The sequence below is a fragment of the Lepisma saccharinum genome, chromosome 24 (assembly GCF_977018435.1).
Source record: "Lepisma saccharinum chromosome 24, izLepSacc3.1, whole genome shotgun sequence".
In the NCBI taxonomy this organism is placed as follows: Eukaryota; Metazoa; Arthropoda; class Insecta; order Zygentoma; family Lepismatidae; genus Lepisma; species Lepisma saccharinum.
Genome location: NC_139252.1, coordinates 57,551,214 through 57,560,687, shown reverse-complemented (window position 1 = coordinate 57,560,687; position 9,474 = coordinate 57,551,214).

The window sequence follows — 9,474 nt, the reverse complement described above, 5'->3', positions numbered from 1 at the left end:
TCGTATAACCATCCACAAATAGCCCCAAAAACCATTCCCAGATAGCCCCACGGACCATTCACAGTAGTTAGGTTAGGCAAACATAGTTAAAAAATGGCGTGGTTACGTTTTCGCTTAAATTGAAGTAATGGGAATTGATTTCCGGCTAAAATAGATTGAAAGATGAAACAAAATACCTTGAAGAACTTCGACAATGCTACAGAAACTGATTTCCGTAAGTAGTTTCTACTGTAAATTTGAAGAAAAGTGTCTCCGATATAACGAACTGTTACCCTGATTTGTAAGTTTCACATTAAATATTTTTTGTCTTTTTTGCTACAATTGTTATTCAGTTGTTATTTATAAATACCATGACATTTTGTTTGTGGAAACATTTCTACACACTGTGAAGAATTATAATGTTTTGGTTTTAACTTGATGGAAAAGTTGTGATTAATGTTCATTTGCTTCCTTGGAGTTGTTTAATTTTCTGTTCAGTGTTAGTAGATCCTACTTTCATTCTTAGTCAAGATACATACCCAATGTGGAAAATATATAAACTTGTACTCACATTGTTATAATAGTTATAGGTCACAGTGTACATCCTTTTCCACTGCAAATTTATATTTTTTGTAATTAGTATTCTTTATTCATCGGTTGAATTTCTCAATAGGTTATTGTAAGACATGTATAACTTTTATGGCGAGTAGTTTTTATAATGGTAGTGTCTGCTGCCACGTTCTTTTTCTGCTGGAATCTCAAAAAAGATGCGCGTGGCAGTAGACTCGGTCTTTGTTTTATCGTGATTTCATCATGTTATGTATGCAATTACGTCTGTAACACATACTGTGAAGTTGTAGCGATTACTTTCACAAAAATGTTTTAAGATTAGGTCCCTCAGCATTCTTCTAATAATAAACCTAAATGCTCTCGTAGTTAGGTTAGGTTCTGTTAGCATTAAAATAATATCGCTAAATGCTTTCTAAAGAAAAAAATTCTAAATTGCCTGTACATTCATTCCCACTAATCATAAATTTGCATTTCTCTCGTCTTAATCAGTTCTTAAGATTTGTAACATACTCTTAGCAGACGAATTACGTGGCAGCAGCAAATTTGACGCTTAATCTTACTGCTGACACGTGCGTGGCAGCAGACTCGGCCTTTTATCATTATTATTTGTTAATTTGTTCACAAGTATTACGTATGCAATTAAAACACCTGAAAATTTGACTTTGATGATAACATTTTTGGTCCTCTTTCCTTTCTATGCTGTAATTCTACACTCCGTTTCCTGTGTGTATGCCACCTAATGGCATAAATATAAAATGTAAAGTTACCCCCGTATGTTGCACTGTGCCATGAAGGCACATAGGGGATGTGAAGGTAGGACCATACATATTTGCAATCTTGGCCAAAGTGGGTGTGTTGTGGTCTGTACCGTGCTCTGGGTGCCTTTACCCCATGGAGCCAAATATTTGAGGCTGGTGAGCCCCAGAGCTGCTTTAAGCAAACTACATTAATGGAAAAATTGCCACCTAAGGTCACGCACACTGCAAATTGAACATAGGTGTTCTACATGGCAGTTGGGTGGCCTACCAACTAGGCCACTTGTCACATGTCATCTAATACTAGTTTCATTATTCACATTGGATGAACAAGTGACATACAAATGTTGAGAAGGATACAAGTGTATTTTTATGTATTCCAAATTATGTATTTTCTTTTACTTTCAGCATAAAACAGAGTTATATATTTAATGTGTTAGGTAACATGTCACAAAACATGCTAATGGTTAAAACAATCAAAACTCAGGGTGGTACTCTATGACCATGATAAACTTCAAGTATAATTCCCGGTTTTCAAGGCAAACTCTCCAAAAATTCAAGCAGATGTTTTCTCTATTTCACCCTTGCGTATTACCGCCTCTCAACATCCACACACAAATAACTTAATAATATAAAGGGTCTATGTGATTCCAACATCCAAAAATTCTAATTCAATTAAACTGTATACGTAATATAATGAAATTATTTAATTTAAGGTGCAGAGTTTCTATTTACAATCAGAAGCGCAACCACAATTTTTTGTCTGAGCAGGTGGGGAGAAAGTGCCAGGATAAACGTACTAATACAGTTATCATTATTGATTTGTTTTATTTTACTTCGCTTCTTGTACCACGTTTGGCTAATTTGCGAAGATGGGGATGAGTGATATGATTAAATAGATGAATGGACAGTCACAAACATCCATGCCCAAGCTGGGATTCGAACCCACCGAGACCAACATTGTTGTTGTTGTTATTATTAGTAGTAGTAGTAGTATAAGACTTTATCCTCCTCGTAAATTATGCAAATTGGGGGTAGAAGTTGGTGCTAAAGCATGTGTGTTCGAACAAACGATTTCAATTATTTTTTCAACACATGGCACAGTAGTTCGGATCCCACTTTAAACTGTAGGTCCAGTCCCGATTAGCCTTTCTGTGTATAAAGTGGACTTAAAACCACAAATCAATCAATCAATTTTACAACCTTTTTTTTTTCATTTAGATAGTTCGGCACCCAGGGCCGACTGTAACCGCCCCCTACCCATGGTTATAAACTTGATAAGACTAAGAAAATTTTAGGAAAATAATTTTTATTTGCATAAAATGTGAATAGGATTTGGATTAAAAAAGTTGTATTTTTCACGTCTATGGAGAAAAATTCAAGTAGAATTCACGCATAATTCCTGGAATTCAAGGAATTCCCAGTGAGTAGCCACCCTGAAACTGTATAGTAAGTGGGAAAAATTCAGAATTAAAAAAGTAATTACTTATGATGGTTATTTTCCCATGTTGCCACTGCCTTTACAAAAAAAAATCAAAAAAATCAGGTCTGCTGCTTCCATTTTGTAAGTCTGAAATTAATAAGTTTGGGAAAAAGTCTGGAAGTCTTTCTCGCACTATTCTCTTCATATGCTCAAGCCACCTCAACCATGCTTGATCTATTTTGTCCTTCCTTGGTGTATTTTACAAATAAAACCTTGCAATGCTGCAACTGCAGGTCTATTGGTAGTATCCCATACAACCACAAGAACCTGATGTAAAACTTGTGCTCAGCACTGTGCAGATATCACTCCCAATGTACCTCACTTAAACTTCAAATGAACAGCTCATAAGTTATGCAGATAATAAATCTATTATTCATCCATTCAACCTAAAGGCAAGTAAATGTTAATTTGTGTGGAAAAGAGTGCACATGTGGTTTATATAATTAAAAATATTCAAAACGAATAATACATTTGACAATAAAATGTAAAGTTCCATGTATCGGTCTTCTAGCCTTCAAGTATATTAATTGTACCTTTTGACATTGAGAATATCCATGCCTTTATGCACTATTATTTAAAATATAATATTATTGAAATAATGCTGTATGTATACATACATGCTAAATATAAAAGCAGTAAATTAGTTTGAAACTCAATAATTGTATGGATTTGTTTTGTATTAAGTATAGACATTAATGTTAATCTTAAAAGTTGTTCTAGGTATCCTACAAAATATGAAACAATAACATTCAAAATTGTAAGAAATAAAGTAATTTTTTGAAAATCTATTGTTCTCTCTCCTTGATTTTTTTCTTCTAAATACTCTATTGCTATACTACAATGTGTGAATGGAAGGCAGAGTTGTCACTTATTTTGATATACTCAATTTCCTGACTTAAATAAATTTCCAGACACCCTGTAATGCTGCAACATACTGTGACAGGTTTACATTCTATTTTCTAGAATGTAAACATGATTGCACTGGCTCCAGTTGCAGGAGGTGACATCTTTTTCACACAGGAAACACCTATTGCATATAATTATATGTAAACCAATCAGGAACTGGTGTCATGCAGGTGTGCCTAATCTACAATAATTAACATCTCTACACTGGGAAGAACCAGGCAACGTCGAAGTCTACTGTGTTTCAAAGGCAACAGATCCCGTTGCGGTAGCACTGGCAGAGACGATTCCACGCAGGTAAAACAGCAATAGCGAAAAATCAGGCGAAGCCAAGCTGGCTCGGTATCTCAGTGGTTAGAGCAATGGCACGGTATGCCAGTGAACCGGGTTCGGGTCCTGGCCGAGCCTGCATTTTTCGCTGAAAATTTCTTCTAAGGACAAGTCAGGCAATATTACTAAGTGGCACTACTTCCTTGCTGTTCACATGATTATTTTTAGAAAATAACCAATGTTATAAAATATCATTATGTACACAAATCTCTAAGCTCGTTGAAAGTTACAATGCATATTCCTACAAAATGTTCACACTTATCTTGCCTTGCCATGTCACCAAGTTATTTTACAAAGTGCACTATATTTGGCGGAACAAAAAACGTTATTAGGATGCTTGTCAAAGTTTCGGTAAATTTCTCATATCGGACATATCTTCAAATTTACAGGAGAAATTACTTACCGAATGCAGTTTATTTATTCTTGTGGAAGTTCGGGGAAGTGTTTTCTTGCATCGTTCATTGAATTTTGCTGGTAAATCATCTATTTTTCGATATAAATGTGTGACCAATGCACAAAAGCTCTTGCATCCATTTACTTCCAGGTGAATGTAGCCTGTGTGTGATGACGTAATCACGGTCAATGTTTCCAAACATGTGTTTTTGTAACTGAAGAAGGTACGTTTCTGCAAATGGTTTGTGGGGCTATGTGTCAATGGTTCGTGGGGCTATGCGTCAATTGTTTGTGGGGCTACGTAGGTATTTTTGGGTGCAGTGGGGTGGAAACACTGCATGCAGAGTACGGTAGTAAAACTGTGACTGCCATTTTGCATGTTACCGAAAGCAAAAAGAAACTAAGAAAACGTACTCGATATGTCGCAAATAGAGCTTATTTCAGTGAAATAAGCGAAATGCCACCTTCAGCAATGTTTCTCAATGCAGAATACGTAAGTATGAATATTCAAATTAAATGAACTAGCAAATTTCAGCCATCTGTCCCATACGAGAAATTTACCAAAGTTTCCAACCGCAATAAATTTACGAACTTTCTTTGTCTTGTTTTGGTCATCATCATCAATATATTTATTGGATTTACAGCATTGCATATGGCTGTTTATGCCCATTATATATTTTATTTACATAAGATACAATTTACATAAAATCTACAAACAAATTTCAAATACACTCCTATCTATATCAAACCTTAGAAATATACATTACCATGTTATATCATTTTGTCTAAGAAATGCAAGTAAAATATATTCAATTCGCGTGCAAGAAAGATGCCAAATTTATGGGAAATGATTACCGGTGCAAAGAGTTAACCATAAAGGTGAAGCAATAAGTACAAAAGAAAGAGCATTGGGTTTAAAGTGAGACGTCATTTGCAGCAGTGTATCCCATACTACAAATTGGCCGTTGTTTTACCTTACGTAATGAATCCTGTAACTGCTGGATTTTCATGTGGATTATTTTACTTCTATGAGTTTGCAATGCTTTCTGCATGCACATGGTTTTGTTTACAGAAGGTCTCAGGGTTGGTGATTTGAACTTTAGAATTGAACATGAATAGATCTTATGACATTAGAAAACTTCTTATTGTTAAAAACAACACTTTTAAAACTTTGTCCAACTCCATCTCGGAGAGACTGGGAAGAAGACATGGTCAAGGAACATCGGAACCTCGATGCTGTCTCTCAACCAGCCCTGATGATAACTCTGAGATGGAGTCGAAAGCTCGGGCAAACTTTTTAAAAGTTTAACACTTGAAGTGTTTTTGTATTGTACTGTTTGTTTTGTGTTGCTTTTAACAAGAATTAATATATCTCGTTTTCAAACATGCACTAACCAACTTTAAAGAATAAAATTCCGCGAGATTTCTTTACAGCTTTCTACCCTTTAAATTAAAATGTTCTGGAAGACTAAGGCTCTGAATATCAGCTTTGATGCAACAATGTCTGTTTTCATTTTCTGCAGCTCTTGGGTAGATTCTTTGGTGCAACAATGTGTTTAAACTATTTCTTCCTCTTTGTACTTACCTTTTTGCCGGCGTATAAGATGCAACTCTTTTTGTACACATTTTTCAGGAAAAAGCTTTATCACTGAATTTATAATTAATTTACAGTATTTCAAATATAAAGTAATATGTGCATCTACTTTCAACAAATAACTTACCTAATCTAACTTCGAAAGAATAAATGTTAATCTCCATTACAAAACCCAAGGAAACAACAAAGAGAAATCGTCTAATTCAGAACAGAAACTTTTCAGAAATAAAAGTACTCGAAAACTGAGTATCGACGTATAAGATGCACCATGTTTTTTACACCTATTTATAAAGGGAAAAAGTGCATGTTAAAAGCCAGCAAATAAAAAAAAAAGTAAAAGTAAAGTGCTCCCGTGTGCATAGCACCACGCCATGAAGGCGTATAGGGGGTGTGGGGGTAACGCCCCACACTTTCTTGATCCGGTCGTGAGTGGGGGTGATGTGATCAGCATCACGCCCCTGACCGCCTTTACCCCCCAGGGTTTCCCCCAGGTACCCATGTTATTCGACGCTGGGTGGGCGCCGGGGCCGCTTTCACCGTTAGAAAAGTTCCCGGATTTGAACCGGCCGGGGATCGAACCCGGGACCTTGAGCATGGTAGTCAGACGCGTTACCGACTGAGCCACCGCGGCCACCAAAAAGCCAGCAAATATGGTTCATAAACAGACTCATAGCATTTTCTAGGTTTGGTGCATATTACTCACAATTCCAGAATATAAAAGGACGTTAAAAAATTAACGTTAAAAACTGTACTTACGTATGTGAGTATGTTGTTCTTATTTTTCTTTCTTTAGAACTATGTTTCGGAGATTAACTATCCCCTTCTTCAGGTTCATATGAAAAAACTAGGTACTTAGCATAGTACAGTGGGATCCATGAGTATTACCGTGCAAATTGTCCATGACTATTTTCATTAATTTTTCTCTTACATCCTGTCTGTTTTTAAGTGATGGATTTTTATGTATGCTGGTGCAGAAGTTGTCAACAGCTTGTTTTGAGTTTTCTTTTAATTCTTGAAGCTCTTATTGGGTCAAGTAAAGTCCACGAACATGGTGATGGACAATTTGCAGGGTAATACTCATGGATCCCACTGTACCACGTCGAAATGTAATAAAAGTATTGTGGACAAGGGTTGGTGTGGATACATTTAAGATATTATATCCCCGCCCCAGATGTATATAAAAAGTTCGCCATTCACTAAAAACTTGCAAAATTAACCTGTTCTCATGTTAAAAACGTTAAAAAACTAAAAAACCTGTGTGTGTCACTATATACAACTTGCAGGTCCGGCCATTCCTGCTCAATTGTGCTTTCTAATCTACATGAAGGTCACTCCTCCACGAACGCTTTCCTCTCCCCTTTATTTTCCTATTTCCCCTTATCGCGTCACAAATCCAACGTAAATTCTCGTTCTTCTCGAGCAGCTTGGATAACTTCCAGAGTGACGTGGAAACCGATATTGGGTGCAATCTTCCAGGTTTTGTTCCTATTTTTTGAGGAAATTGATCCACCCTTCTTCTAAATTTCCTTCCTTTATTACATTTCGACGTGGTACTATGCTAAATACGAACCTGAAGAAGGGGATAGTTAATCTCTGAAATGTAGTTCTAAAGAAAGAAAAATAGGAACAACATACTCGCATACATAAGTACAGTTTTTAACATTAATTCTTTAACATCATTTTATATTAAACAGACTCATTTTTCACGAATTTTCAAAATAATATTGCAAATATAAGACGTAAGAGAGTTACTGAAGATATATCCGCGAAACGTACTTGTAAATGTTCTATTAATTTCAGTGGCAGAGGCCATTTACAAGTAAGTTTTGTGGATATATCTTTAGTGACTCGCTTACGTCTTATATTATCAACCGCATTGTTTATTCCCCTCAACATGAATATTGCAAAGTTCTATTGTTGGCTTTGCAATAAAAAATTTGTACCCTTGGTCTGCATACCAAAAGAAAAGAAAATAATAATAAATACTACTAGATATTGTCATTCTGGGAGATAACAAAGTTTGTCCGGAAGACCAGTAGAATGAGTTGATTCCAGCAGATTCCCAGCCATTTCGGAAATGTTGGCAAGCCTAGTGCTAACATGTGTTATGAAAGAGCATGCAGTGTTCCAAAATATGAATATATTGTAAACAGAATTCACCTATCATTCATTATAGGGAAAATATTACATTAAAGAATAGAACAATGGCTCCTTTTTGTAATATAGGTGACAACTATTGCTAAAAAAATAAATACCTTTGTTCATGAATAATATTATTGCCAAAAAAATTACAAGTGAAAAGAAATTTCAAGAATCATTCATGCTGATTAATGAAACACAAGTTTCAGCAATGAGAATATGTAATTTTAAAATATACACTGGTACATTTGAAATAACAAAAATTGAGATCAAATTATCACATTATTATTTCTGATTCACATGAATATTTTAGATAATGTAAGATAGTACATTTTGCCATTACACTGTTTTTCATTGGTAATGCATCACACAAACATTGAGAATCTACCTCGGATAAAACATTCCTTGAATTCTAATTATAATACTTGTACTGAAGATAGTGGTAGTTTCAGAAATAGCAATATTGTTTTACAATTCCTCAAATTATCATCACTGTTTTCAACTATCACACAAGTATTAATAATTACTCAAATTTGGAACCACTATTCAAATATTTAGATTTTCAAAAGTAATTATGCAACATGTATAAAAAAGTTTTGTTTCCTGAACAAATATAAGTTAGCATAATTTACTGGTATTCAATTTTGGAGGTTAAAATTTGATGTAACACCACTCTTATCAACAACAATTTGTACATATTTTTTTTAAAAAAATTGATATTACCCAGCAGAAAAGTTGCATGTAATAAAGTGTTTATAGAACTTACAGTATGATGTGGCTTATATTTCAATTCATACTTTAGGATTGTGGAATTTGAACCAGACTTTCCAGTAGGTTTGGAAATCACTGTATACTTTTCAGAAGCTTGGAGGTTGTTGTAGATTTGCATATGATGAGGAAGCAAGTCAACGTCGAGAGAATAGTTAATACTTAGGTTCAAACAATAACAAGTTTGATGCAAAATGTGCTATTTAATATTATATTTTGTAATATTTAGTAAAATCACATATATTGCACTTAAATTTAGGCAGTAATATTCTCTTTTAAAAAAATATATAGTTTTTTTTTAAAAAAAACAATAATAACTAAGTTTTTACTGAGGTAACTTTGACAAACATGCTAATCACTACAGGCAGAAATTTTAATCTCTGACCATTAAACATGCATTAATTATCTTTATATGTCCTGCACCAGGCAAACAATCTTTAATCTTTGTTCTAAATGACCTGACTGATGTTAATTTCTACTTATTACTTGTAGTCAGGATATGGTAAAATTGCAAACGTAAAGCATCTGTTAAAGACAATAAATTTTTAGTAATATTTGTT